The sequence below is a fragment of the Neophocaena asiaeorientalis genome, unplaced genomic scaffold (genome assembly GCF_003031525.2).
Source record: "Neophocaena asiaeorientalis asiaeorientalis breed wild unplaced genomic scaffold, Neophocaena_asiaeorientalis_V1.1 scaffold36, whole genome shotgun sequence".
Lineage (NCBI taxonomy): Eukaryota > Metazoa > Chordata > Mammalia > Artiodactyla > Phocoenidae > Neophocaena > Neophocaena asiaeorientalis.
Genome location: NW_020174149.1, coordinates 4,929,237 through 4,947,482, shown reverse-complemented (window position 1 = coordinate 4,947,482; position 18,246 = coordinate 4,929,237). Strand labels below are relative to the sequence as shown.

At 38.1% G+C, this 18,246-nt stretch overlaps 1 long non-coding RNA gene across 1 annotated transcript in view; it reads left to right on the top strand.

Moving 5' to 3' along the window:
* Nucleotides 1–17,899, top strand: part of LOC112406309 (uncharacterized) — a 125,787-nt gene extending 107,888 nt beyond the window's left edge. Inside the window, exon 4 of the long non-coding RNA XR_003004534.1 lies at nucleotides 16,976–17,899. This is a non-coding gene — a long non-coding RNA (uncharacterized LOC112406309). The remainder of the gene's footprint in view (nucleotides 1–16,975) is intronic.
* The last annotated feature ends 347 nt before the right edge of the window (nucleotides 17,900–18,246 follow it).

The following is an 18,246-nucleotide window of genomic DNA, read 5'->3' as shown; positions in this document are numbered from 1 at the left end:
TCTTGCATCAAAAGAATGCAAGTGGGTCTCATTTTAATAAAACCCCAGAACACAGTATCATCCAGTAAGTAACAGGTACTCAATAAATGCTCTTTGAATAAATGGATGGAAATCTACATTTGTGAAATAGATCAATAAAGATGTGACCATTTACACTCCCAGAAGGTTTATCTGCTTGTTTGCTTCAGAGTGCTGACTTTAAATATGGGTCTTGTACACTAGGGCTAAAGAATAAGGTGAGATTTCTCTTTTCAGGTTACGTTGTCCTTTTTCCCATCTGCAGGGACATAACTACCACCTTAGCAGCTTATCACTTTACCTATCATAGACATGTGATGCAAGAGAGGGCTTCTAGTTCCTTCATTTTCATGAGTACCAATATCTAATTTTTGAAAGTAAAAACCTGCCGGACCACCGTGATTTATAGATTTAAAATGTGCTGTAATGTATTGTGACTTAGCGTCCATAGCTTTCCCTCCAACATCTGTATCCTGATTTGTAGTCTAATAAACCTTCCTGCTGCAGAAGGCATGTGCATGGTTGTTCTGAGGTGTAATACATCAACACAGCATTTCTAAACACAGAGCAATAATGTATTCAATTAAGGGAGGAAATAAAACATTGAGCTGTTTCTTATAATAAATCTTTTACTAAGCTTCCCACATCACGTGTTTGCTGAGGAAATAATACATGTCATTCAGACTAAGGGTTATTGTAGACTGCTGAGGGAAACATGGAATTCTGGAGGTTTCAGCAGTCCTGTGAAACCCTGAAACATGGAAAGTGTACAAATTAGAAAAGGATGTAATATGTGACTAATGATACCTCTTGGGATACCTTTGGAACCCATATTTACTGTTATGATCACTAGGTTCATTTAAGCTATAGGAGTTGAAAAGCAATACCCTAGTAAGTGAAAAACACCTCTGAGTTCATTAGATGTGGTTGTAATTTAAGCTCTAAAGGCTTTTTTCCTTGCTGCCATTTTTCATGTTTCTGGAAATGTGGTACTTGAGCTCCTAATAAAAGTGGTCTACATCATGACCATATAATCTACAGTTCCTGGAAAGCACATTTACACCTTCACATCTGGAGCTAAAGCCGGGACTGAACAGAAACTTAATTCATCCCAGATGTCACTCAAAAGAAAGTTCTGGAGAAAGACTGCCATGCTTAGAATTTTCTAGCCACCGAATATGTCCCAGACAATGGTATAAATATACAATCCAGGTCTTACAAGCCCAAATGTTGGAAACTCTTTTCATATACTCTGTATGCCAAGTGCAAAATTAACTGAATCCCAGAAGTAAATCCCCAGTCTCCCTCCTCCATTTGTGGAGGTAAACAATGGCTATTTTCACATTATTTATACACATGATTCCAGGTCTTTCTGTCCTGAGCAACTTAACAAGAAATTTAGTTTTTCTGGCTTGGTAAGAAATCATTCCATAATGCTTTAAAGAAGTTTATATGATAGTTTCTTTGAAAAAAAAAGATATATGATTTGGGCTGCTAATCACCAGCATAGCATTTTGTGGATCAAAATAATTAAGCAATCCATTTCTATCTAGTGATCTAATAATACTCTTCTTTCCTTAGCTTTGGGTTTCCCTGATCAGTTCTTCTTTTCCTCTGTTATGGACTAGTTGGTATGGAATCAGTTTCTTTCCATTCCCAGGTGATATGCCTGACCAGAACAACTTTATGGTTGAAAAAAGATCAACACATAAACCAAAGGATTCTCCACAGTTTGTGGAAATCAAATCAGGCAAGACTTCAGTCCCAATCTCATCTATTTATAGTTTTTAGTTCTGCCTCTTAAAGTCATGTATTTCTTGGTACCTTGCTTAGAGTCCCCTTCTTTCCACGTGAAGCCCACCAGGTGTGTGGGTGAGTGAGTCTGCACAATTTCCCAGGAGGCCCCGCTGATGTTGCAGTTTCTTAGTTGTAGTTCAGACAAGGCCACTGCAGGCACATTGTGCCTTATGAATAGTGTAGCTTTCTCTAGAGGAAAATCATTTGCTACTATGTCAGGTCAGATACAGAAGCCAGATACCTAGGTTCTCAGTTGGTGTAACCGCTCATAAAAATTACTATTTAATAAGGACATCCTCAGGATTTATTAAGGGACCAATGTAAAAATGGCCATGTGAAAAATAGTTTTGCACCTTTGCAAAACTGATGTTAAAGATATTGCTCATTGAATATTTAATAATTAATCAGAGAGCCATTCACCTGACAAATTCCTCTTAAAATATGTTTCCTGAAAAGCTGGTGTGTGTTCGTCTATTAAACATTGATATCTATACAACCCATGGAATTCTCTCTTTTCCTTTGGCTACAAAAATTAGAGCTAAATTCCCTGCTTAACTGTATCGATAATTTTATTCTAGTTTCCTGATATACTTTTTCTTTCCCCTTCCTGTGTGGAGGTCTGTGAAATGGTATTGGTAGTTTCTGAACACGGATTTGTATGCAAAATTGTGTATCGTGTGTGTATGTATACTCACTTTCATTTTTCTGGGGAAAGAACCCAAAGTTTTCATCAGATTCTCGAAGGGATGCATTACTCAGAAAAAGTTAAGGACCATAGTACTATGTGGTGTTTTATATCTTCGGTCTCACCTTTAACTCTTCTGTCTGTATAACAAATACGTTTCAATTATAAACAACCTGAGTCCTTTTTTGTAGGGGGAAAGGGAAGGAAAAGCTAGATGGCAGTAAAAATTATATAAACCTAAATAAAACAGCACATTTTGTTGTCAAGCACTCAGCCTGTTTGTTAGTAGGTATGATTTTGGGAGGCAACTTTTTTGTTTGTCTGTCTGTGTTTTTCAGAAACAGTAGGCTAAAAGAATAACCCTAGATGACATACATCTATAGGAAAATGTAATCTGGTGTCTTATCTTTTTAAATTTTCCTCCCATTTTAAAAATAAACTGTCTAGATAGGTCTATCTAGAGAGCCACCTATGGAAAGGGTCTCCTAAATATTATAGGGAGATAGCAATATACATAGAAAATTCCTTCATGGTGTGTCATTGATATATATTGACCTTGAGACTGGAAAAGTCCACTATGTTGTACATACCAATGTGGAATTTTTAAGACAACCCCATAGGAGTTAACTTGCTAATTTGGAAACTAGATAAATCCAATAAAAGGAAAACTTGTTGAGAGAAAAAGCCTGGCTGGGAAAAAAAATCTCAGGACATCAGATAGTAACACCAAACCATTGGAGGAGCAGATATATTTCCCCCTAGAACAAAATATCTTCTATCTTGCTTTTTCCAAAGTAATTTTTTATGAACATATTGTGAATTACACAGGACACCAACCCTGCTGCTTTAGGAACAAAAAGACAGAGCTGACAGATGTAGTTATTTGCCAGGAACAACCATGTGAAATTATAAATATTTTACAAGTGCAGCTTTCAGAAGAGTGACTTTTACTGCCATATTAATGCAACTTGCAAATTTATAGTCTGGGCATTTGTGGGTTATGAATGTCCAGTGTTCAAGGCTAGTGCCAAGAACATGGTTTATGTTTTGAAATTCTTTTTTTCTCTGAACACAGACCTCTTGGCTGTTAAGGTCTATGTTATAATTCAGTTACACATGAGGTGCAAGGCTACATAGTATATCAGTTCCCACTGCCAATGGCTGGACTCATAAATATACTCATTACAACATACTCCATTTAACAGAATGACACACAAAGCATAAAAATATCTCTAAAGAACAGAGAATTAGTAATTGTAGAAGCAATAGTGACATGATTCCATGCCTCAGGCCAGACCCATAATATGTGACCTAAAGTTATAATTATGTATCATAATATGAAAAAAACTGGAATCATATGTTTGGGGAAATAATATTTTAGTATATATTAGATCAACATCCTCATCAGTGTTGTCATATGCTTCAAAGGGTACACTACTGAAAAGACTTTAGTTATTCTACTAATCTTTCAGCCGGGGAATCACGGAGAAAGGAGCATCATTGCAACTCTTTCCTTGTAAGTTCGTAAGTTGATTTCCCTTGATCATGCCTAAGGTGAAATAGTCTTTCTAGTTTTCCAGATCTGGAGAAAGAGGAAGAGATTTCTCTGGGCTTGAGCAAATAAGACCTGGAATGAAATTTTAAAGTGACCAGCCTTTGTTCACACGTCAGAGGGTCCTCCTCTTTCAAGATGTTATAACCTGGGCTTCCCTGGTGGCGCAGTGGTTAAGAATCCGCCTGCCAATGCAACGGACACGGGTTTGAGCCCTGGTCCGGGAAGATCCCACATGCCGCGGAGCAACTAAGCCTGTGAGCCACACTACTGAGCCTGCGCTCTAGAGCCTTCGAGCCACAGCTACTGAGCCCACGTGCCACAACTACTGAAGCCTGAGAGCCTAGAGCCCGTGCTCCACAACAAGAGAAGCCACCACAATGAGAAGCCCGTGCACAGCAACAAAGACCAAATGCAGCCATAAATAAATAATAAAAAATAAAAAGGGAAATCTCTTTAAAAAAAAAAAAAAAAAGATGTTATAACCTAGGCAGAATCGTTGGCCATTGATGAGAGTCAGCATGATTGCCTGACCTGTCTTCCACTGAGTGGCTCTATTACCTTGAACATATCACTTCTCAGGGTTGCATTTCTTCTTCTGTAAAATGTTCATGTTTTACTATATGATTGCAAAATCCCTTCACAGCTATGATGATTTTTTTCCTAATGCGTGTATGCCAACATATGTAGATATTGATAAATACATTACAATTTGCAATATTAATTGCTTATCAGCGTGGACACTTTTCATTCCCTAAACCGCAGGTGGAAAAAAGGCTTTTCTGTTTCACACCTTATGTCCACCATTTCTTGCTCTGTATTAAAACTGTGTATTATCCTTAAAAGAGTTAATTGGAAGTCTAACCTTAAATAATGGAGCATCTTGTGCTCTTACCAAAATTTGTAATTAGTACAATGAGTAACGCTCTCCTGAATTACTAAAGCTAAACAAACAAACAAATAAACAAACAATCCCAATTTATTCCAAGGCCTAATCCTACAGAGGCCTCCAACCTGATTAATCATGCAGCAGGCAGTAAACTGTCCTTATTAGCTGACCTTAGACACTTCAATGAAATGGACTGCAGCCTGTGAAAAATGACACACATGCCCAAATCCCATGCAGTAATTATATTAGAAAGTACTCTGTTAACAGATTTTAAAGATAACCTTAGCCTTAAGAATAAGATTCTGTCAAGAGCAAATCCTTCTCCTTTCATTGGCTTCTAACTTAAGGGATAGAAGTAGCCAAATGCTTGTTACAATTACCCAGGAAAAATTTGGCCTTAAAATTGATTGAATCAATTTCCTTTATCTTATTATCTTAGGCCATAGCAATTTAAAAAAAACCCAAGTAGAATGATAGCACTCCATGATCTGGACAGTCTCATATGTCCCTTGTTTGTTTATGTTTTCTTCCTTTTCCCTTTATCTCTATCCTGACCTTTCCTTTCTATCCTCCCATGAAGGTAAAAACCTAAAATGAAAATAAGTAGCTATTCATACTTTCTAACAGAGCCACATGTTCGCATGACAAATGGAGCGGGACCATACAAAGAGACTAAAATGACATATCCTTATTGCAGGCTCAATTTACTTAATTTTGTGTCTTCCAACTATTATGACAAGGGTCACTCATTCTGCAGAATTAATGGCTGATATAAATTTAGTATAAAGAAAAGAGTTCCTCACCCCCTGTATGGCCAACCTGTGGAATTTACTACCTTGTACCTAGCGAGGTCATAGATTTAGTCCAGGGATAAATTAGAAAGATAGGTAGATAATTTTGTGGCCAGTCATAATACTGTAGTTATGCATACTAAGGTAAAGGTAATGGAATCTCATGTTTCAGGGAACAAGCTGATCATCTCAGGAGTGATAATCTTCCTGCCTTGGTATTGTAGAACAATGCACACAGATACTAACAATGCACAGATCTACTCACCTTAGATTGGGGTTGAAGATTCCAAGTTGTCCATCACTGTGGCATTAAAACTATCGATGCATGAACTGAATCTGTATAGATTCCCAGATGGATTCTGGGAATTTAAAAATCAAATTTGGCACGTGTCAATTATATTGTCTTTTCTTTTCTTCTCCTTCATTTCCCCTCTGCTTTACTCTTTCCATTTCTTTTAGAAACTTTTCTGCGAAATCTTGTTCTGGTTTATAGTTTCCTTTATCTTTTCTGCTCTTGCTGCAGTCTTTCTAAAGAGGTTTCTTTAGGAAGAACCCCTTTTATCCATTTAATGTTGGGGAGTAGAAACCATACATAAACTTAGTGGATTAAACAACATCTATTATTTTTCATGGTTCTGCTGGGGACTGGGAGGTTCTTCTGGTCTGGACTGGCTTGGCCAAGCTTGATGTGGTCTAGGATAGCCTCCATCCCATGACTCGGGGGTTGCTCTGTGTCAGCTGGGATGACAGCCACCTGTCTGTCATCATCCAGCAGGCTAGCCCAGGCTCCTTCACATGGTGGCAGAGAGGTTTCAAGCGACAACAGAGGGCAAGCCCCCATGTACAAGCACTTTTAAGCCTGTATTTATATCTTGCTTGTCAGTGTGCTATTTGCTAAAGCAAGTCACGTGGTCAAGCTCAGATCTGTTGGGTAGAAAAATAGATTCCACCTTTTGATGGGCTGAGCTGTAAAGTCAAATAGCAAAAGGGCTTGCATTTAGGGATGGGAGGAATACGTGGCCATTTTTTAGTTTACCAATCTGCCTTCTGGCCACAAAGCATTCCCATTTTTCCTTCTTGTAAAATATGCTCACTCGTATCACAGGACCTTCCCTCTCCCAAAATTTTATCCTAAGGTGTCAGGATGGAATTACAGGATCGTTGATATGTAACTGGTCCAGATGTCGATGAGGTTCCCTGAATACAACTTCTCAGGTGCAGTTCCTCTTGAAGTTATCTGGCCTCACACCCTACATAAAATAGAGATACTGGGGCAGGGTCATTGCAGTAAACATTCCCATTTGAAGTCCCACCTTCCTCACTACTTGTATCCTTAACTGTATTGTTAAGGGCACTGGGCCTGAACTTGTGCTCTCATACCTGGCCAGATTAACATGATTTGCTGCTTCTTTCTCAATGGCCCTTTGAAGTGTACAACGGAAGTGACTTAAAAAAAATTAGAGAGGTACAATTCCATGAAGAACTGAGATATTTCTGTTTATAGTTAGTAAACACTAATTTTAGAGAGCCTATTCCCCTGACCGCCCGCGCCCCAGGAACTATTTGCACAAATCCCTTTCTATTCAATATAAAAGATGAAGTAGCTTTGGCATATCCACATTATGCTCAGTGAAAGAAGCCAGTCTCAAAAGGTTGCATACTGTGTGATTTCATTTATATGGCATTCTGGAAAAGACAGAATGAGAGGAACAAGGAACATATTGGTTGTTTCCAGGGATTAGAGGTGTGTGAGGAGCAGTGTGAAGGAGTTTTTTTGGGGTGATGAAAGTGTTCTATATCTGACTCTATCCTGATAGTGATGGTGGTTACACAAATCTGCATAGGTGCTAAAGCTTATAGAAGTTTTAAAAAATGAACCTATAACAACACAGATGAATCTTAAAATTATCATGTGGAGTGAAAGAAGCCAGCCAAAAAAGAGTATATATGACTGAACTAGAAAATTCGAAACTCACCTATAGTGATAGAAAGTGATATTATAGTGATAGAAATAGTGATAGAGATTGATGACTGCTTGGGATGGAGGGATTACAAAAGCGCAAGTGAAAGCTCTGGGAGATAATAGATATTTTCACTATTTTGATTGTAGTGATGATATCATGGGTGTGTACACGTGTAAAAATTGTACACTTTAAACGTGCCGTTTATTATAAACTTTATCCGTAAACCTTAGTAAAATTTATGTACATATATAAGAAAAGATAAAGTGGTAAACCCAGATGAGGATTTGGGGCATAAACACTAGAATATATAGCTTTAATCAGGGAAGAAAAAACTGAAATTCAAATTAGTGAAACTAGCAAGATTTTCATCTAAGCTTGTAATTCTGATCATCTATAATTCAAAGGTTACTGATTTAAATGGATAAGCTAACATAGTTTCTAATGTGGAAAACTGGCATCTTTCTAAGATCCAAGAAAGAATATAACTGCTATTTTGGGTGTACCATTTTGTTGTGGTTCTAGCTTCCATCACTAGGGAACAAAGCCGTCACCCCTGGAACACTTTATATACCGAAGTTCTTAAGGAAGTAATAATCAGAATAATAAACTTTTTCTAACACCTGAGAAATAATTGTCCATAGCAGTTCTGAAGTGTAGCCTGACACATGTTGCAAGATTCCCTTTACTCAAGAAGCAGGTAAACTTTCTTGCTGAGGGCCCAGTTCTTCTTCCTAGAATTGACTCCCTGGCTTATTGTCCTTTGAGATTCTTCTCAGAGGAGGGGAGTTTATGGCCCTCTGAGCCCTTTCCTCCCTCCTTTATAGCTCATGTTTGTAGTTGGGTTGCTTTCTTAGTCGGCTTCTTGCATGTAGAAAATTGGGGGCCCAGATAAATCTTTTCATTTTGAATTCTTTGTTTTAGTCCAACTCTCTTAAAAACTTGTGGGCTTCCTGTGAATCTAATTTGGGCCTACTCTATGCCCTAAAGGCCACATCACCAACTCTTTTTGAGAAGGCCACTTTCAACTTTGGGTGGCATGTTAGGCTGCTGTGATCAGACATCCTTAAGGTTCTAGGCACTACCTTACACTGTTCAGTGGTTTAACAGAGGGTCTTTCAGCCACACCCTTGATCTGGATCTTTACCTTGAAGTCATTTCTTACTTTGAGAATCTTTAATGGCAGGAGAGACCAGCGATATGAAATAGTTTTATTTTCTAAGTTCTCAAGTCCTGGCTCCTTTATGTTGCCTATGATTTCTGCAAGAAAACTGCACAGTTCTTCTTTAACTTACCTCTCCTTTTTTGTCCCTTATCTTATGCAATAAATACTCCTTCAACATTTTCCCTGGGACTCTGCTGTAGCAAATTAACAAATTCTTTAGGAAAATGTTCTGTCTTATAAGTTATCATAGACAACAGTTTGGCCATTGTTTCACTGCTATATAACAGAGATTACCATTTTTCCAGGGTGCTGTAGCAGTTTCTTTACCCATTTTCTAGACTCTGCTAACAATTTATTTACCATTTTCCCAATTTTGGCTAACATTTTATTTTTTTTGCCACTTTTCCAGTCTCTATCTACCACCTTGTCCTAAAGTGAATGCTACATATTTTAAGTTGCTGTTACAGCAGTGCTCCTGTCCTAGTACCACTTTCTGTATCAGTTAGCCTTTGCTATATAACAGACTGTCCATAGCTTTGGATTAAAACAATAATATCTATATTTCTCACAGTTTTGTGGGTTGGCTGTGTGGTTTTTTTATCATCAAAACTTGCTCAGCTTGGGCTAGAAGGTCTAGGATGACTCTATACCTGCCTGGTGGCTCTGTGTCTGTTGGAAGCGAAGCTACACTTCTGTCATCATCAGCAGGCTCGGCCAGGCTCATCCACAAGACACAAAGTCAGAGTGCACAGGGAAGGAGTTTGCACACATACAGGAATAGTGCACATAGAGTGCACACATACAGGAATGGGAGGAGTTTGTGTGCCACCTTTTGCAGTCTACCACACTCCTTCTCTTTTCACTTCAATTTCTCTCGTCTTCTTTATTCTAGTACTGAGAGGACTTGGCTTTGTTGGCAAGCTTGATTGGTTGCCTTGCCACTCACTGGCTTTCTTATGCTACCTGGTAAAGTCTGTGTGAAAATTTACTACAACCATGCATTTGGCATAATAGTTGTTCAATACCTAATTGAACTATGTTTCTTTAGATCTTCTTGTCAAGTTTAACTCTTCCCAGTTTCTGTTTGAGAATTCCATATTTTAAAATGTTCAGTTATTCCTCACTATTTGAGATGTAGTTGACTAAAACTGTCAAACTTTGGGGGGCACTCATGAGCTTTTATACTCCTTACTTAATCGTTAGGGAACTGACATTTTCTATGAAACTTACCTTGCCCTTAAGAAAATGAATGTCAAATACAATTATGATTTGTTTGAAGAACTGAATACTACAGTGGTAGGTTATATGAAATTTTTTTTAAAAATTCTGTTTTCTCTGCATCATGATTAGTGGTTCCAAAGGAAGAGGGAGTTTGAGAGAGATCAGATTTGGGGATGGGAATAGAATTATGTTTTGAGGAAAGCATCTACTTAAGGCTTCTGCATTTTTAAATCCATCAAAGAAGTCATTTATTTCTCTCATAAATCTGTAATGATGGCACAGTTGCACATAATGGTTTGTGATTTCCTTTGGTCAGCAAAGAGGAAAATGAAAGAAGTAAACAAGCACACGAGCCTAGTAATATCCACCCAATATTTCTTAATAGCCCCTGAGATGGCAAACCTAAATGATCTTCCTTGCTGAAAATCATGGCAATATTTGAGAGGATGAGTTTCCAGTCATAAATGGAACACAAATAATGAGATGATTTCTTCTGTCCTGCATAACCTGAAATGTTAGCCACAATTCCCTGCAACTGGGGGGCCATCTGCAGTCACACAAAACTGTAACAGAATACTCAGTGTTTTCCTATCCTTAGTCTATTTCCTATTCTAGCTGCATAAAAAACTTATTAACATGTTTATAAACTGAAAGCTGAAGACAGAACCTTGACTTTGTTTACTAAACTCTCAAATTCATATCTTGTCATTTCAAGATAATTTTTCTGTCCCCCTCCCTCAAAACTGAGGAGTTTGTGTTATAATAAATATGTATACCTTACTTAAAAGTGTCTGTTTTAAACCAAGATGCACTTTTAGATACATGTTATTAAGAACAGTATGTAAAAATGTCAACTTATCTACCTGAAAGAATCATTTTGTGAAGTGTATGATAAACACACTATCATCTGAAGGGCAAACTCTCTTTACATGAGCAGTTTATCACCAGGAAGAGTTTCTTTGGACTTCATATCAGGTCTGTCAATACTATCACCATTACTTGAACGTCTGATGCCTCTGCTCTGGAATATTTAAATTGCCTCCTAACTGGCCTTTCTTGCTCTACTGCCACCGAATCATTTTATTCGTTGCTATCAGAGTAATTTTCCTTAAGCTGTCATTCCCTAGTTTAGAAACATTAACTATTTCCTCATAGCCTACGGAATAAAGCCCAAATTCCCTACTTGATACTCAAGGCTCTCTATTAGCAGGTATCGCCTCTATGTCCACTTTCATCTTGACACAGTAATCTCAGAAAAGAGGTTAACTTTTCTTAAGAAAAAACACTTTATAGGGCTTCCCTGGTGGCGCAGTGGTTGAGAGTCCGCCTGCCGATGCGGGGGACACGGGTTCGTGCCCCGGTCCGGGAAGATCCCACATGCCGCGGAGCGGCTGGGCCCGTGAGCCATGGCCGCTGAGCCTGCGCGTCCGGAGCCTGTGCTCCGCAACGGGAGAGGCCACAACAGTGAGAGGCCTGCGTACCGCAAAAAAAAAAAAAAAACCAAATTAAAAAAAACACTTTATATAACGTAAGGAAAAATTATCTCTTAAGTAGACAGAGTCTGAGGATTCTGTATCATTTTAATCTGGAAAGCCTAGCACTGCTCCAGGTCTCATTTATTAGGAGGCTTTTATGTGCCAGACATTCACACATAACATTGTCTTGTGATACTCAAAACAATTGTGTTGGGTATAACCACAGACAGTTTTCAGGTAAGGAAGTCGAGCTCAGGAAAAAATATATACCCAAAGCTTCATGATGGCTCAGAGTGGAGCCAGAATTTGAATAGCATTCTCCTGGATCTGTAATCTGTGTTCTTCCCCCTTTACCACAGCTCTAGCAGAAGTTCATCATAATGCTGTTTTGATGCATCACAGAACCTTCCTATGGTTCTCTTAGGTGATCTCTACACTAGGATGACCTTGGGAGGTGACAGCACAATAAATGAACTTTTTAGAATTACAGTGTTTCAGGGACTTACTTTCATACACGCTAGGCTCTGAACTGTTCTTTCTCATTGGATCAGAACTGCATATTGCATGATGGCAAACAGGTATTTTCTTATTGACACTATTTTTTATTCTGGGTATTCGTCACCTGATGCGATGATGCAGATTAACTTGCAGTAATACTGAACATAAAGCACCTTATAAGGTCAGAGTTCACATTCTTTAATGCATTCAGTGGTGTTGCCAATGATACCAAAAGCAGATCAGGCCATGTATTCAGAAGATATTTCCTGGTATTACAGCTTAGCTTAAGTTAAGGGTTTCTAAGACATTTCAGAGATTTTACTGTGTTTTGGGTATACAGAAATAATTGAAATAGCCCTTAAAGACTTTTGTGAATTGTAAGGGACCCTTTTTCCTGCTACCTCCCAAATGGTCATATATTAGAGAATAAATATTTTGTGACGAGCTCTGCAAAAATAGAGAATGCTTGATCACAGAAATATTGAATACTAATAAGAAACACATAGGCACTTCAGGGGCATTGCAAAAATATTTAGCTTGTTGAAGCCAAACTTAAGGTATATTTAATTTCCAGACTCCTACACTATAGTTGGGTTTGAATTCTATATTCCCAAGCCAAAACTGTTTTTAATAGGAAACTCTTTTAAATCCATATATTCCCCCAAATGTTTCTCCTGTATATTTTTGGATATCTCTCTCTCAGGAAGTGAAAATGGTCTGAATTTTATCCTACTTGGAAGCCAACAATTTAGTCTGCCAGTTTCATTGGTGCTGGCAGAAGACATGATATTCCTGGATCAGAAACCAAGGACAGTTTATATGACTCATAGCACTAGCAGTAGCCAGAGTGTGAGCATTTGTGTCGATTCTTTGAGGCTCGACTCTTGCTGGGCAATGTGAAGAGGATCAGGTGATATTCACACATGCAATGAGGAGTATCATAGGTGAGGAACCCTGAGTTTAGGGAACCCAAATTGTTTATAATGGGTAGTAGGCATGTCTGCCTTTTCCTCCAGGAGACATTATTTCTAACTTCCAGGGCTGAAAGCAAATCTGCCCTTTGCTCCAGAGCAATACATTATCTATATCTCCCATGGCTGTTCACTACACATACATCCTGGAAAAGATAGTTGGGAACAAAGGCAGTCAGTGCTTCTACTTAAAAGATGTGTAGAAATGTGAGCGGCCCATGGAGTATTGTCTTCCAAAACTTAATTTCTGGAGTCCCAAGAAACTTCAGGGCATGCTACCAGCTTGACACATTGGGTAGAATTAGAAGTTATGCCCTGTGATTTGAGGGATCCTGTCTCTCAAATTAACTATGTATCATTGATTGTTTTACCATTATAACTTCACTCCTTTGACTCAAGCTTTAGGTCTACAAATGAGCCCTTTATCTAATTACAAATACCTGGAAGTAGTTCCATTTTATCCCTCCATACTTTAGTAAATAGAAACTGGGTATTATAGGGGATGAATATTCCTGGGCTTAGAATTAGAGAGAGGTGATCTTGAGGCCTGATTTTACCACTGACTGCACTGACCCTCAGTTTCTGTATCCAAAAACTAGAAAACAGTGGAGAAATTCTGAGAGAAAATGCATACCAAACTAAAGTTTTATACCTATCTAAACATGAGGGTAAATGTGTTAACAGATATGTGAGGTCTCAACAGCATAAGTGTCCCTGCACCTTTTTAAAAAAAAAAACATGGAAGGATATACTCCATGAAAGCGAATAAGTAAAATAAGAAAGAGGAAGGCATGAAATAAAAAAGATGAGTCTAACACAGGAGGGAGGCAAAGGGAATTCTCAGGATGATGGCAGAGGGGAGCGCCACAGTGGTAGGTATCCAGCAGCCTCAAAAACAATTAGTCCAGATTATAGTGGAAGGACAGAGGAGTCCATAGGGAGGTCTCCAAGAAACAAATTAAACTGACAGATTGCCTGAGTGTTTGACTACACTGAGAGGAGTTTTCAGTTCTAATGGAGAGTTTGAGAATGAATTGACGATAGGTATATAGAAAATCAAGCAACCCATAAAACAGAGGAAGTATAAACTTTTAGGAAATAAAATGCTGTTCAAGAACTCTAGTTATATTATGTGACTGAGCTTGTTAACAATATTAATAGATTCATAATTATGGAAACTTCAATTATAGATTTAACCTAAAAGTATGCTGTAGTTATGTTGGGAAGATAGCGGAGGGGAAATATGTGTATGCTTTTTGGGGGGGTGTGGAGGATGTGTTGACAGGTAATTTCTTTTCCAGAAGGAAGCAAATAATGTTTAAAATGTAAAAATCAAGAAATAACTGTATTAGCACATTATTTATAAAGTTGATGTAAACACCAAAAGAAATGGCTAAAAGAACTGAAAGTGGTTACCACAAGGAAACAGAAGTAGGGACTGGGAAGGGGTGGGCTAGAGGACTTTTTGTCATGTTTTACTTTTAAAAGGATGTGCATGAATTACTTTGATCAAAATTAAATGTAACTTTAAAATGTAATGCATTTATTGGCCCATCGCCAGTTAAATGTTTAGCAGAGATCAGTTAAATTAGAAATGGGATGGACCTAGTGTAACAAAGGCACATACCAGAAAGCAGAAGGTGATGCTGTTAGGAGAGGTGAGATTTATATTTCTAGCTCTTGTACATTTTTTTTTTTCCAGGGCCAGTCTTGGCCACATCTTTGATCTCACATCATAAACTATGTTAGTTGAATATTTAGTACATTTAGAAGCTGTACTAACTTGTATGGGACACTAAGGCCTGTATAACACGTTACTACTCTAGCACACTAAATGCTATTGTCTCAGCCTGGGTAAGTTATTGCATCTTCGGTGAGTGTCTCATTCAGTATCCAGGGGTACTTTGACCCACTGGAGGAATATTGCTGCATTGCTTATTGAATACATGTATGGGTGGGAGATATTTCTGTAGGTCTGTAGAATTTAAATTCACAGTCTCCTGAGTAAAGATGATGTCCAGTTCAACATTCTGAATTGTACCTAGCAATTGTTATTGCTCAATAAATCTTATAGTAGTAATGCTTGGAGGGCTGGGATGCTTGCATCTTGGACAAAACCGTTGCCAGTTGTGTGGAAATGAGCTCAAACTGTGGTCATATTTCTAGCTGACTCTCAAGTGTTGCGCCTGTGTTAGGCTGCTCATCATGTGGTGCTTCTACTGCTTTACTTCTCAGGGCAGTTCAGCTAACGTGGATCTCAGAGCTCTGAGATGGCTGCAGCTTCTGCTTTACGGATTGTATGCAGTTTTTGTAATCTGTACTAATAAGCTGGGGAGGTGGATGGTAGGAGAGAAAGGAGTAGTGTAAGAAAAAAGAGTTGTCAGACTTCTGCATCCTCTTTTCTGTTAATTCATTAAAGAATTCGAGCAGCTGTTATGCACAAAACACAGTGCTAGACTGGGGATGCAGAGCTACAAAGACACAACCCCACACCTCAAGGAGTGTACAGTTTCGGTGGAGAGACAGAGTTATGAATGCTAATTATAGTATCAGGCAGAATGCTCAAGAAGAGCATGTCTGTGGGGTTACAGGATCTGGATTTCAATTCCCCACTTACTAACTGCCTGGCTTTAAACAAGTTAATCTTGTAGAGGCCTCTATAAGATGGAATAATAATGGTGATGATTAAATGAGTTAATGCTTGCTTAGCAAAGTGTCTGGCACATAGTAAGGCCTTTAATAATAATATAATAATAATAATTTTATTATAAACAAGCAAAATGTCATGGGAGCAAGATGGAAGGAGTTTCTACTCCTACTGAAGGAATTGCTCTTGGGATAGTTTACTAAGGAAGTGGCAACTGAGCTGACAACTAGAGGATGAACAGGAAGAAAGAACAGATGGAAGGGGATAGTATTTCAGCATTTCAGAATCAGGGAACAGTATGAACAATGACACAGAGATATGAACGTTTTTAACTTATTTAGGAATCAGGTTTGCTTGGGGGATTTGTAGTGAGGGGTAATGTTAGAAAGTGAAATGAATCCAAATGGGCTGTACCTGGAATGCCATAAAAAAGGCATTCAAATTTTATGTGGCTGGTAGAGATAAAAGTTAAGAAGCTATTAGTTGTTACCCAGTTGAGAGGAGATGAGGAGGGCACTTGTGTGCTTTTCTGTGGACATTGGGAATGTGGGAAAAACTGGATACCACCAAGTGCCTGGGAGGATTGTCTTGCCATTAGCTAAGGTGGAACCCTAGAGGAACATCTGGTTTACAAGGAAAATAATGACTTCTGTTTTAGAAATTGATGATTGTTTTAGTTCTCAAGCTCATTAAAAAATTATTTTCTCAAGAAAAGATTTCTTAAATCAATGATTATATGAAAGCTGAAGTTTTGTGTAGCCTCAGAGGCAATAACATATGAATAATTTGACTTTCAAGTAGCCTATGTGCCATGCCAGGAAGTCATATAATATGTAATGGATTATGTTATATACTTTCAACACAAGAATCCATTAGCAATATTAACATGTTAGACACTCTCTACAACCCCTTCAGCATCCCCTCATACCTTAGCAGGAAGTGTAGCATCTAAGATATGATTGCTGATAATTTAGCAGGAAGAATATCTCTTCACACTTGTGTTTATTTAGCTTTCCATTTGCTAGAGTTACCTCCTATGCATATTTTAAGAACTTGTTATTGGCTTATGTATAAGGCATGCATCAAGAACTGCTATTAAACATTCAAATAATGCTAAATTTGGTTGAAAGTCAGCAAATTGAATATAGAACAAGATCTCCCTTTTGGATGGCTGCACTTTTATTCTCACTCATAGATTCACCCTGGGATGTACCCTTGAATTCAGTGGGTATTGTACATGCCTTAGGCTGGAAGAAAGGGAAATACCAATTCACTTACAGTTCTTTTTGATATTTATTTTTACAGAGACCCAGTTAGGTGATTTCTGTTAATACCATCAACTGTGACCTAGAACGCTAAAAGAAGATGAGCTGACCAGGAATTTGGATGAAGGGATTTAATGGAGCTGAGTGGTACAACATTCCTTTTGAGAAGCATTTGCCTGCACCTTGAATCAATCCTCCAAGATTAAATGAGTTTAAGTAACAATCAGATATTTTCCCACCAGCTTGCAAAACAGCTTACTTCCCCTGCTCCACCCCGGTATTTCTAAGGTCAGTAAGACAACGTCAAAGGCCTATATCTGGTAATTGTCAATTATGTTTTGTTTCCCTGCTGGGCCCTTTCAACACTAGAGTTACTGCAGGATTGGTCATTCATTCATTGATTCAACATTTTTTGTCCTCTTCCTGTGTGTGAGGCACTGTGCTAGGTGCTATAAACCAGGTGCTGTGGATACAGAGTTTAAAAAGATCTCTGCTCTCATGGAACTTAAATTCTATTGGGGGAAGGCAAATCATAAGATCAAATAAATACTTTTAAATACTATGAAAAAAAATAAAACAAAGAGCTAGTGATTGGATAAGAGGCTGCTTTAGATAGGGAAGTTCAGGAATGGCATTATCTGAGGAGGCAACATTTGAGCAGAGACCTGAAGAAGAAGGAGCCAGTCATATGAGCATCTGGGGAAATATAAAAACTTAATTTGGTGACAAGAGCAGTAGTATGTACTTGGTTAAGAGGCAGCACTGATGTAAGGAACTAGTTACTAGATAAGGATGGATGGAGAGCTTGCAGTTAATATGGGTTTAAAGCATAAACTACATTCAAACAACTGTTTCCATTCCCTTAGGGAAAATAGGGAGTAGTGAAGCAAAAAACAACACCCCTTCTCCTATTCTTGGTCACAGAATTTCTAGGTAGACATATAGTTTAGAACCACCATATCAGCTCTGCATGGCTTATATTTGGACTGTAATATGAGAGAGAAATAAACTGCAATCTTTTTAAATTTGCCAGTATGTTGGATTGTGTTATGCATGTGATCTGTATGCTGACTAATATACAGTAGGTTAAAATAATGATAAGACTGAAAGAAACTTTGAGAAAAGGAAAAAAACCCCACTTGTCAACCAACTTTTTAAATACAACTATCTTAAAACTTGTATATTATCTTCCGAGACTCATCCACATGAACATTTTAACATAATTGTAATGACTTTACATACCATCTGACATTCTGCTTTTTCAGATTTAATCCTATATGTTACATATTCTTCTCTGTTTTAACGTAGTTG